We start from the raw sequence: 12014 nt of genomic DNA on the forward strand, positions 1-12014 counted from the left end.
ATAAGCCTAAATGAGTTTGCAAAATGTGGGAAGTGTTTGTCCCACATCGAAAAAATATTAAAACCTAAAGGCACCATGAGGCCTATATAAATCCTCCCTTGGGTTCATTCAAAAGCACTCCAATTCAGAATCCTTTTCTTTAATTCTGAATTCTCTCATTTTTCTTCTACTATAAGTGTCTGTGGGTACGAGCCTTTGTCTTTGGGTTTGAGCCTTAGTCAGTCACTCTTAGTCCAAGTTTAGTCAGTCACTCCGAGTCCGAGTTTGAGTCAGAGAGTACAACATCGAGCCAGTTCGCCTATTCCTTTGATTTGCAGGGAGATAGATGCCACCGAGTCCGTTCGCACCATAACAAGGCGAACCTGTCTTAAGGACATAGAATCAAATTCTAACATCGACTTATTTTCAGGTTTTTTTATTATATATATTTAGATTATTATTTTATAATAATAATTATATATATACACACATTATATTTATGCATAATATTTAAATAGTAATACTATAGTGTATGGTATACTTAGACCATATTTTTGGGCTACACAGACTTCTTCTCATTCCGAGGAGGTCAATGGACCTTGCAGCAGCCTGGTCATTGCATGTAAGCAGTGACAGTGACCCAAGGTCGTTGCACTTTTTTTGCCAATCAACCAGGTAGCCAAAACGCGACCTGGTGAACACCATGGACGTCAACCTAAGTCGTTACAGAGACTTTGGTCGATGTTCCTCTCACGACGATGCACTAGGTCGACGAACTTGGGCTCATCGGACTACATAGCTTCGGCAAATTGAGGAGCTTGCTGGTTTTGTCGATGAAGCACTCGGTTAATCGGACTGAGTCATTATGCTCGTTGAGCTGAGACATGTCGGTATTGAGAGTCATGATAGCTTTGTCAGAACTGGAGCGTGCTTTGAACTCCTCGTAGCTATTAGGTCTCGTTTGATCACTGCATTTGATTGGGTATTGCAGTTAGCTTTTCCGAGTTGGTCACCACATTCGGTTTAGTTTATATATAAGGGTATTATTGGAAGAGAGAAGGTATCTTCGAAATTTTATATCCTAAAAATATTGGACATGGCTAATTTTTAACTAAACCCTCAAACTCTTATTTGCTTATTTTTTTTCAAACTTAACTTAAATACACAACATAAATAATACTATTGCTATTTGCCCCAAATATAAATATTATTGGTATTTTTCTCTTTGTGCCCCACTTTATACTTTGCCGCGCTAGTAAGAGCGGTTCTTCCCATTTTAGAATGTGTTTTATACCCACCGAAACATCTTGGGCAATGAAAATACAATGAGAATGGGCTACAGTATTTAATTATAGAGTGAAGTGTCTTAAAGCATTCATTCTATGGATTCTATAACTTAAATTATTATTATTATTTTTTCCTTGACAACCAAATTCTTTTTGAATATATACTTTCAAATGAACCAATCTGTTTAGAGTGAGAATCCTGGATGGCTGATTATAAACTCCATTAACTCCCTCACTGACACTGTCTTGATGTCGTTGGAATAATCTTGCTTACTCTCTGATTAGCAGTTAAAACACACACACACACACACACAAAGAGAGTCCTCATCTGCAAATGAGGATGAGATGTAAAGTTACTATGACTTTTTAACTTAGAAGTCATAAGCCCAGTTCCAACCACCACCTCACCACCTGTACACAGGATCAAGGGGTACAAATAACACAAAGTAGGTACTATTGCTTTTCTCTGTCACGAGAGAGATAGAAAGGAAAAGTACAAAAAAATAAAATAAAAATGCTTGGAATTATTCAGCAACAACAACTCTAATTCCAATAATTGCAACATTCCAAATTCCTAGTTTCCTCTTTCCATTTAGCCCAAAAAATATAGATGAAAACTAAGCCACATGTTGCAACAAATATGAAACCTCAACAATATTTTCCACCATTTCATGTATTTTCAATATATAAAAGCTATTGTATATTCCAAATTCTTCTTTAAAAGAAATAGAGAAATTTGGACTTTTAAATCACAAGTAACATTTGAATTGTTGTAGCTGTTGGATTTTCTTCACCTTTACATAGCATTTGACTTGATTTACTGGATTGCATTAATTGTTTGATTTGAATAAATTTAAAAAGTCTGTCAAATTGAGTGATCGAACACAAGTTCTTTATGAATTCTTTCAACAGTGGAAGCGGGGAAATGATATTGCTTTATGGCAACGTGAGTAATATATCATTAAATAACTAAAATACTTTTAGATATAAAGCATTGACACATTGACAATTCATTTTTTTTTTTTCTTAATTGGCACTCGAACACTTCTCTAAAAAATTATTTACACTAAATTCTGTAGGATTCATTTTAAAATGAGTAAGTTTAAATATGTGCATGAAAATAGACTTCTAAAATGTCAAATAATAGAAAGCTTTTGAGTGCATTTAGTACCATGAAGAATTGAAGAGCTTCTCAATTTCACTCCCAACTTCTCATTAAATTAATTCACTTAAAAGGCTTAAAAAACGTCTCTTCAATATCAGTGTTATCCCAAATCTTCCCCACAATTAATATTTCACATAGAGATGATGGTTGGGACTGCTCTAGAGGTTCTGCTATCGAATCTTGATTAAAATTGGTATGCTTGGATTAAAAGTCACCTTCACACCGAGCAATCGAATTGCAAGTCTTTATTATTAATAATAATAATAATAATAATACTAATAGTAATAATAATAATTTCCAAATACACTCATTTCTAAGAGGCCTAATCCCCAGTTTGGCCACCTCATTGGGCTATACACCTTAGCATTAGGAACTTGAACGTGGCGTAACGTCTTGGTGACATTAGGTTTCATAATATAGGCTTCTTAATCTTTTTTATTTTTATTTTTTTGTTAAAGTGGCTTCTTAATCTTGAGCCACATAATATTTTTTTTTTTTTTTTTTTTTTTTTTTTTTTTTTTTTTTCGGGCTAAAATCACTGTTTGGAGCCACCATGGACATGGCTTTTCAACCTCGTCGTGCACTTAGACTCCATGTTCTCCAACATTAACATAAGCCATTGAATTAGAACCACTGTCTTGTTATGGATATTTTAATAAAAATATATATAGTATTTAATTTAATTATTTGTTATATTTATAACAATGATTATTATAATACAATTTAAATAACATTTATGAGGTATATTATTTTAATCATTATTGTTATCCGTACAATTTTAGTCTCTATATATATACTGCATATATATAAATTATCAAAATAAGGACTCGTGACATGAGAGTGACACTTTTGGATATAAAAGGCTGTGAGCCTGTTTTTAGAAAAAAATATTTATATTCTTATCCTTCTTTGAGATTTTTTTATTTTTTATTTCAGAATTTTAAGCAACTGTAACAAATGGATAAAGTGTAATTACAATGTGGGCCATTTAGCCAAATACAGCCCAAAAACTGGGACCAAAAAGAAGCCCAAAATTAGGCCCAAAAAATGGGAATAGTCCAGGATCAAATTTCAAGCTAATAATCGCAATTAATTGCCTTGTTAGCCGTTCATGGAGGAATTTAGCACACATTCTGTTAGTAGCATTAAGAGAGGATGACCAGTGCAAAATCAATCCGGCGGTTTTGGGGGAGGCCGGCAGTAAGAGGGCGACAAATTCTAATCATCGAGAATACTTCTGGAGGAGGGGCAATCACGGAGGAATCCCAATTTCAGAATCGAAGTGATGGAGTAGTTGATCTTGGCCAGGACTGCTCTTTGAGAGGATTCCTTCCCTCTGAAATTCCTTTCATTCCGTTCTTCCCAGGTATGGTACACCATTGAGGAGAGACATATCTTTCGAACCAGGTTAGTGGCATTGTTTTCTCTTCCAGTGAATGCTTCCCCATTGAATTAGATCATCCCAAGCTGTTAATGAAGTATTGAAATTGCATTTTCCTTTGATAAATCTCCAAATTGGTGAGATGAAGTAGCAATTGAAGAATAAATGGTTGTGTGATTCAGTAGATATGTGGCAAAGTGGGCATATATTGTGATGGTGTGCCATAGATTTGCAGTTCAGTGTGGGAAGTCTGGATTGGACAGCAAGCCAGAAATTTAACTTCATCCTATCAATAGTGGGAGAATGCCATACCAGATTGTGTCATATCATTGGTGGAGAATACTTTGATAGGTGGAATGTTGTTTGCTTCAAGCTGTAACTTCCATTTGGAGATGCTGTCCAGACCATTTTATCATTTCTAGATTGGAGTGGTGATGGTAGAAGGACCAATTCTGGGATTACAGCTAGAATGTGGTTGGGAAAGGACCAAGATGAACCTAATATAAAAGAACATACTCTGGTGTCCATGTTGATTCCAGCTTCAGTAAATAGGTTGATATGAAATCTTGAGCAAAGTGAACCACCTAGAGCCCAGTTATCCCACCAGAAGTAGGTGTCCAAACCATTGCCAATTCTGTGCTTGATAAGCAACCTTGCAGGGTGTCTAAGCTGTAAGATCTTTCACCAGCTCTAAGAACATGAATGAGGGATATTTAGTGTCGCAAAGTTCCTTGAATTTATGAGATGTGTCTTACACCAATCATAGCCTTCTGTTATCATCAGTATGAAGATCCCAAATGAATCTAAGTATACTAGCCTTATTAGAAAGCTCCAAGTTAGGTTCCAAGCCCCTCCTCAATTTTAGGTCTGCAAACTTTTCCCCAAGCAATATTGGAGCAAGATGTCTTCAATTCAAGCCCAGGCCATATGAATGCTTTAAAGATTTGGTTGAGCACATTGATGACTGCCTTTGGTAGTATGAAAATACTTGACCAATAAATTTGAGTTATGTAATACCCCTAATTTCAAAAGGATAGTCCTGGTATTTAATTTTTTAATTTATGTTTTAATTGACTTATTGTTTTTGAATTATTTGACGTACTTGACTTATTGGTATTATTTGAATTAATTCTTTGGCTTACTTGTTTTCTTTGATTTATTAAATTGTTGAATTCTCAGATTTATTTAGCTTACATTAAGTGCTATATCTTTGTGACTGATTTTATTATCTGTTTAATTGTTAATATTGCTTAAATTGTTTATTTAATTTTGTTTTTTTTTAAGTTGATTTATTTGTAATTAGTTTAATTATTTTAGAGGCAACTTAACTGTTTTTAATTATTAGGGTTTTTGTTATTTTCATCGTGTTTTATTCTGAGCCGACCTGTGGGTGGTTTAGGATTAAGGTTAGGGTTTCATCTTAAGCCTATAAATACATATGTTTACGTCTGCTAAGGGTTTTTGTAAACCCTATTCACCATAGTCACGTATACAGTGTTACAGAGGGTTGTGAGGGCAGAGAAACAGAGAATGAGTAATTTACAGTCACGTATACAGTGTTACAGAGGGTTGTGAGGGCAGAGAAACAGAGAGTGAGTAAGTTACAGAGAGGGCTTAGGAAGGCAGAGCAAGGAAAACTAAAACTCAGAGACGTGGATTCAGTGTTTCAACTTTGAAACTTAAGGTAAGTCTTGTTCTTCTCTATCTCTTTAATCTGTGTTCTGTGCGTGTTTAGGAAGACTTCAGGAATTAAAATAAGGCTTAATTATAACCTTTATGCATGTTTAATTAATGGTCCAATTCATGGAATAAACCTGTTCTTGGTTGTTTTAACAAGATAGAAAAAAAACTGAAACTTTGTAACTTTGCTCCATTGAGTAACAGTTTGTTTTCCGATTCAAGTTTTGATTAAATATCATTGTATATCCTTGTTCTATAATCAATCTGGAATTGGAATAGACCTTAAAAACATGTAATAAAATACCACAGAGGACCGGTACTCACAGAAGTCAGAGAAGACGATGAAACGAACGAAGCTGCTAAGGGGAAAAGGGAGCAGGCTCCCAAAACCCCTTAGAGCCGGCTCCTAGAAGGTAGAGCCGGCTCTAGGATAATGTGGAGCCGGCTCTAATGAGCCTAGAGCCGGCTCTGAAGGAAAGAAGAGCAGGCTCTTTTAATTTCTAGAGCCTGCTCTCTCTTAAAAGGTCCAGAAGCTGTGTTTTGGGGTTCGTTTGGCTGAAATTGAATTTTCTGGAACGGTTTTGAAGCTACTGAATGTTGTAAATATGTGTTTGAGACTTATAATAATGTTAAGAAGCAAGTTCACATTCAGTTATTGAGGATAAGAATTAATTTAAGATCAAATAGAGGGCTCGTAGGTGAATGGATAAGTGTTTACATTACACTGCTTACTGTTTTGGCAATTGGTTTTATTGCATGATCTTAAATTATGAATCATATTGGTAGCTGTGTTAAGAGCATATGACTGTTAAATATATATGTTCTTAGCTGGAATTAACTGATGTTTACCAACTAACATACCAGCATCAGTTATGGTATTATATGGAGAAATAAATTGTATAATCTTGATTTGTCAATTTAAAGGTTTGGAACTGGGATTCTAAAATTGTCATTGGAGGCACAATTTAGTTATACACATGTTAAACTGTAATTATGCAAATTTTGGAGTGTGGTTGATTAGTATCTGATACTGTTTTCATCAACAGTGTTATCTGGAGAAGCTAAATGTACAGTCTTTTCATTTATAACAAGAACTGTAATGGGATATCCAAATGTTATATTGGATGCATATATTGGTTGTGTACGTACTAAACTATATTTATGTTTGTTCTGGAATGTGGTTAATAAGTAATTATACTGTGTTATTAACTACGGAAACTGGAGGATGGTATACGCCGGTATGGGACGGTGTCATACTAGGTACGGATTAGTTCAGACACTAAGCCCTACTTAAATTTGGATTAAGGTATGGATTAATCATAAAGATTAAGTCCATCACCAACGTATGTCATATCAATTGTGAATTGGATGATCCACTATGGTTTCAGGATGGATTTGTTGTACATATATCAAGCCACTACACAGATGGATGGTATATTGTATTAGGAGGAGTATGGACTTTATATATATATTATATGGTGCCATGGTATGAGCTTGAGTCTCATGACCATGGTTAGGGCGCGTATATCGCCTAGGATGGATAACTGGACATAGGTGTTGTTCCCTGGTAGGTCTGGGTACTCATGCCCACCTTAGGGTGCGTATTTGCATGTTGCCTTCTATTCAGGCTGAGACAAACCTACTGGACTAGCGAGCGTCCTATAGTGTGTACTATATACTTATATGGACTACTCTAGATATTGTTGAGTCTTTCTAGGATGTATCTGTGTATCGGATTACTGTTTGGATTGTAGTAGATCAAGAATTGCATGTGGGCCTGACCCACTTCTTTATTTTTCAGGTGTTCGTCAGTTCCAGGGTTAGAGCTTGGACGTGCAGAGCAGATACAGCTATTCATTCCTCCGATTATGTAGGAACTTTCTCTATGCTAGCTTTGGATTTATTTTTATTATTTCAGTATCTTTTTGAAGAATTTCATTAAGGGGTCCAATGGATGGATTCCCGAGTTGTAAACTTATGGAGTTTTGGATTGTTTTAGATTTCAATATTTATACTTTAAGGATTTCAGTTAGCACTCTTCCAGCTTATTATTTTTATTTCTTACTTTATCTTGTAATCTGTGTTCGGTTACATATTAATTGTTTGATATTCCCTCGGGCTCGGGCCTGGGCCTGATCAACCCGTGTCTCAGATCCGAGGGGTATCACAGTTGGTATCAGAGCACTCCAGGTTCAAGTGTCTCTAGGATTCTATCGTATAAGACTTCCGCGAAGCATTCTCTATTGTTTAGAGCTTAAGTTTTGGATTCATTGTATTCTTTACGGTTCGATTTAATCGTGCTGATGTTTGTCTTTCTGTGTTGACAGAATGGCTAACGCAAGAACTAGACGGAACAATCGGCAACGAAGGGAAGCGGCCCGTAGGTAGCGTCAGGAGGATGAAGGTCAGTTTTATGAGGAACAGGAGGAAGTTCAGCAGACTGGGGATCAGGGAGAAAATCCAGAGTTTCCTCCTCACCTTAATAACCTTATTGCTCGGGCTATAGAGGCAGGGGCTACAGCTGCATTTCGGAATCAACCTTAGGTACAGCCGGCACCACTACCAGCACCAGTGGTTCAAACGGATTCTTGGGGAAAGGCTAGGAGCTCTTTCACAAAGGGGAGTCCACCTGTGTTCTCAGGCTTAACCGATGCGAGAGCAGCTCACCAGTGGAAACAGGACATTGAGCGCTATCTTCGTTTGGTTCAGTGTACGGAGGTTCAGAAGCAAATGCTTGCTACTTTCAAGCTAGTTGGGGATGCACTGCAGTGGTGGGAGTCAGTTACCACCCCAGAGGAGAGGATGACATTGACTTATGATAAGTTCAGTGCTCGCTTTGACGAGAAATATTTTCCCTATGCAGTCAGGGCAGTTATAAAGACCGAGTTTCTAAGTCTGCAGCAGGGAAACATGACAGTGGCGGAGTATGAGTAGCAGTTCACACGCTTGTTTCTCTTTGCACCGGAGGAGGTGGATACAGAGGAGAAGAAGCGCAACAGTTTTGTCAAGGGACTGATGTGGTCTATCAAGAGAGCTATTACAGGTAGTCCAGCCTATACTACTTATGCTCAGGTGGTAGACGCCGTTCTACAACAGTATCAGTTGACTGTGGACATCACACAGGCTCATGGTGAGAAACGGGGAGATAAAGACTCTACTAATCAGTCAGCTGAAAAGGGGAATGGAAATGGTCACCGGCAGAATGACAAAGGCAAGTTCCAGGGACAACAGCCTTGGAAGAAGCACAAGGGTGGTTCAGATGCTCATCGGAATGGGGCACCTATTCAGAGGCAACAGAATGGGGGACCACAGGCAGGACAGGGTCAGCCACAGGCTAACCGACAGAGGAGGCCATTTGGTACTTTCCAGGGTAGTTGTTACACTTGTGGAGAGTATGGTCATACCACCAGGCAGTGTCCTAAAGCAGGACAGGGACAGTATGTGCAGCAGGGACAGAGGGCGCCAGTGCCTCTACCAGCTCCACAGGTTCCACGAATTCAGGGACAGACACATCTGGCTTTACCGGTGCCGCCGCAGACTCAGGGACAGGCACCACAGCAGTTGCATTATGGCAGGGTGTATAACCCCATGCCACAGGATGTTCAGGCACCTTAGACTATTGAGGGTAAGTTTTCTATTCATGGTTTGCATGGACGTGTTTTATTTGATACAGGTGCTACACACTCATTTGTAGCTAGGACTTTGTTACTTTATCTGGGATGAGGACGAGGGTATGCACTAGACCTCAGGGTATTTCTACACCATTGGGTGATACAACTATTATATATGAGAGTGATGGGCCTGTGACACTAGATATTGGCAGACTCAGATTTGTAGCCAATCTACTGGTCCTGGACATACACACTTATGATGTGATACTTGGGATGGATTGGTTGTCTCACTACCATGCCCAAGTTGATTGTTTTGATAGATCTATTATTTTTACAATATCTGGTCAGGATATGTATGTAGTAGCTATGCCACGTTCTAAAGGGGGCGGTAGCATCTATTTGTTCCATGTGGAGGGGGAAATGAGGAGAGGCTTACTGTGCCATTGGATAACATACTGATTGTACAGGATTTCCTGGATGTATTTCAGGAGATTCCAGGGTTGCCACCTAGTCGCAAGATCGATTTTGTGATAGACTTAGCTCTAGGCACTGCACCTATTGCTAGGGCACCCTGTAGGATGGCACCGGTAGAGATGAGAGAGCTGAGGGATCAGATTCAGCAGTTACTTAGCCAGGGTTTTATTCGTAGGAATACATTACCTTGGGGAGCACCGGTTCTATTTGTGAAAAAGAAGGATGGTTCGCTTCGTCTGTGTATAGATTACAGGGAGTTGAACAAGGTTACGATTCGTAACAAATATCCTTTGCCTAGGATTGATGACTTGTTTGATCAGTTAAGGGGAGCCACATACTTCTCCAAGATTGATCTGCATTCTGGGTATCATCAGCTGAGGGTTAGGGAGCAGGATGTTCCTAAGACAACATTTCTCACAAGATATGGTTCTTATGAGTTTCGTGTTATGTCGTTTGGGACGACTAATGCACCTGCAGTATTCATGGACTTAATAAATAGAGTCTTCCGGGCTTATTTGGATCAGTTTGTTATTGTCTTTATTGATGACATCTTGATCTATTCTCGGTCGGAGGACGATCATGCTAGACATCTTCGAATAGTCTTGCAGACGCTTCGTGAGCACCAGTTATATGCCAAGTTCGAGAAGTGTGAATTTGCAGCGGGAGGTGAAGTTTCTGGGTCACGTGGTGTCAGAAAAGGGGATAGTAGTGGATCCGGCCAAGGTTTCAGCTGTGGTTGAGTGGGGACAGCCTACATCACCTACCAAGATTCGGAGTTTTCTCAGTCTGGCAGGATATTACAGGAGATTCATCCAGGGGTTCTCCAAGATAGCAGGACCACTCACTCATTTGACCAAGAAGGGTGTACAGTTCGTGTGGGATGAACACTGTCAGCGAGCTTTTGATGAGCTGAAAAGGAAGCTGACTTCTGCACCGGTTTTGGCTACTCCGCAGAGTGGGATGGAGTATCTTGTTTACACGGATGCTTCGTTGCAGGGTCTTGGATGTGTATTGATGCAGGAGGAGCGACCAATTTCTTATGGATCTCGGAAACTTAAGCCTCATGAGCTTAATTATCCAACACATGATTTGGAGTTGGCAACAGTGGTTTTTGCTTTGCGTATTTGGAGGCATTATCTGTTGGGTGAGTCCTTCAGATTATTCAGTGATCACAAGAGTCTGCAGTATTTGTTCACTCAGCGGGAGCTAAATATGAGACAACGCAGATGGTTGGAGTTTGTAAAAGACAATCATTTTTCTATACAGTACCATCCAGGGAAAGCGAATGTAGTGGCGGATGCACTCAGTCGCCGACCTGTTGGTAGTCTTTCTGCTCTATTCACTACTGAGTGGAATGCTTTGAAGAATGTAGATGAGTTGTCAGAAGCTTTTATGGCTTGCGTGGTGGTTACATTTTCCATCATTCGCAAGGTTTTACAAGCACAACTCACGGAGAGGTTCCATTCTACTATGTTGGGGCTGATGGAGGTTTAAGGTACAAGGGACGGTTAGTGGTACCTTCTGCTGATGGTTTGAGGAAGGATGTGATGACTGAGACTCACCACTCTGAGTTTTCTGTTCATCCAGGAGGCGATAAGATGTATCAGGATATGAAGCGGCAATTTTGGTGGGCAGGTATGAAGAGGGACATTGCTCTTTTTGTTTCTCAGTGTAGTACTTGTCAGATGGTTAAGATTGATCATCAGAGGCCGCCAGGAGCTCTACAGCCACTACCAATTCCGGAGTGGAAATGGGAGAGCATATCTATGGATTTTATGGAAGGATTGCCAAATTCTTTTAAGGGGCATAATTCCATATGGGTCATTATGGATAGGTTGACCAAGTCAGCTCATTTTTTGCCTATTTGCACTGACTACACTTCGGAGCAGTTGGCGAGGCTTTACATTTCAGAGATTGTGAAGCTACATGGCATTCCATTGTCTATTATATCGGACAGGGATTCGAGCTTTGTATCTGGATTTTGGAAGAGTTTTCAGTAGGCTTTAGGTACGGAGTTACACCTTAGTACTGCTTATCATCCTCAGACCGACAGACAGACTGAGAGGGTGAATCAGATTATGGAAGATATGTTTCGGTCGTGTGTTCTGGATTTCAAGGGCCACTGGGAGGAATATTTGCCACTTGTGGAGTTTGCTTATAACAATAGTTACCAGAAGACTATTGGTATGGCATCATTTGAGGCATTGTACGGTCGACCGTGCCAATCACCTGTTTGTTGGATGGAGGTTGGAGAGAATCGATTCTTGGGTCCTGAGTTCATCAAGGATACCTCTGAAAAGATTGCTCTTATTAAGGATCGCATGCATACTGCTCAGAGTAGACAGAAGAGTTATACTGATCGGCGTACTCGTGCTTTGGAGTTTCGAGTTGGAGATCAGGTTCTACTCAAAGTGTCACCTATGAAAGGTGTTATGCGC

The sequence above is a fragment of the Cornus florida genome, unplaced genomic scaffold (assembly GCF_030987335.1).
Source record: "Cornus florida cultivar Cherokee Brave unplaced genomic scaffold, ASM3098733v1 CherokeeBrave_3.0.0_Hap2_Chr02, whole genome shotgun sequence".
In the NCBI taxonomy this organism is placed as follows: Eukaryota; Viridiplantae; Streptophyta; class Magnoliopsida; order Cornales; family Cornaceae; genus Cornus; species Cornus florida.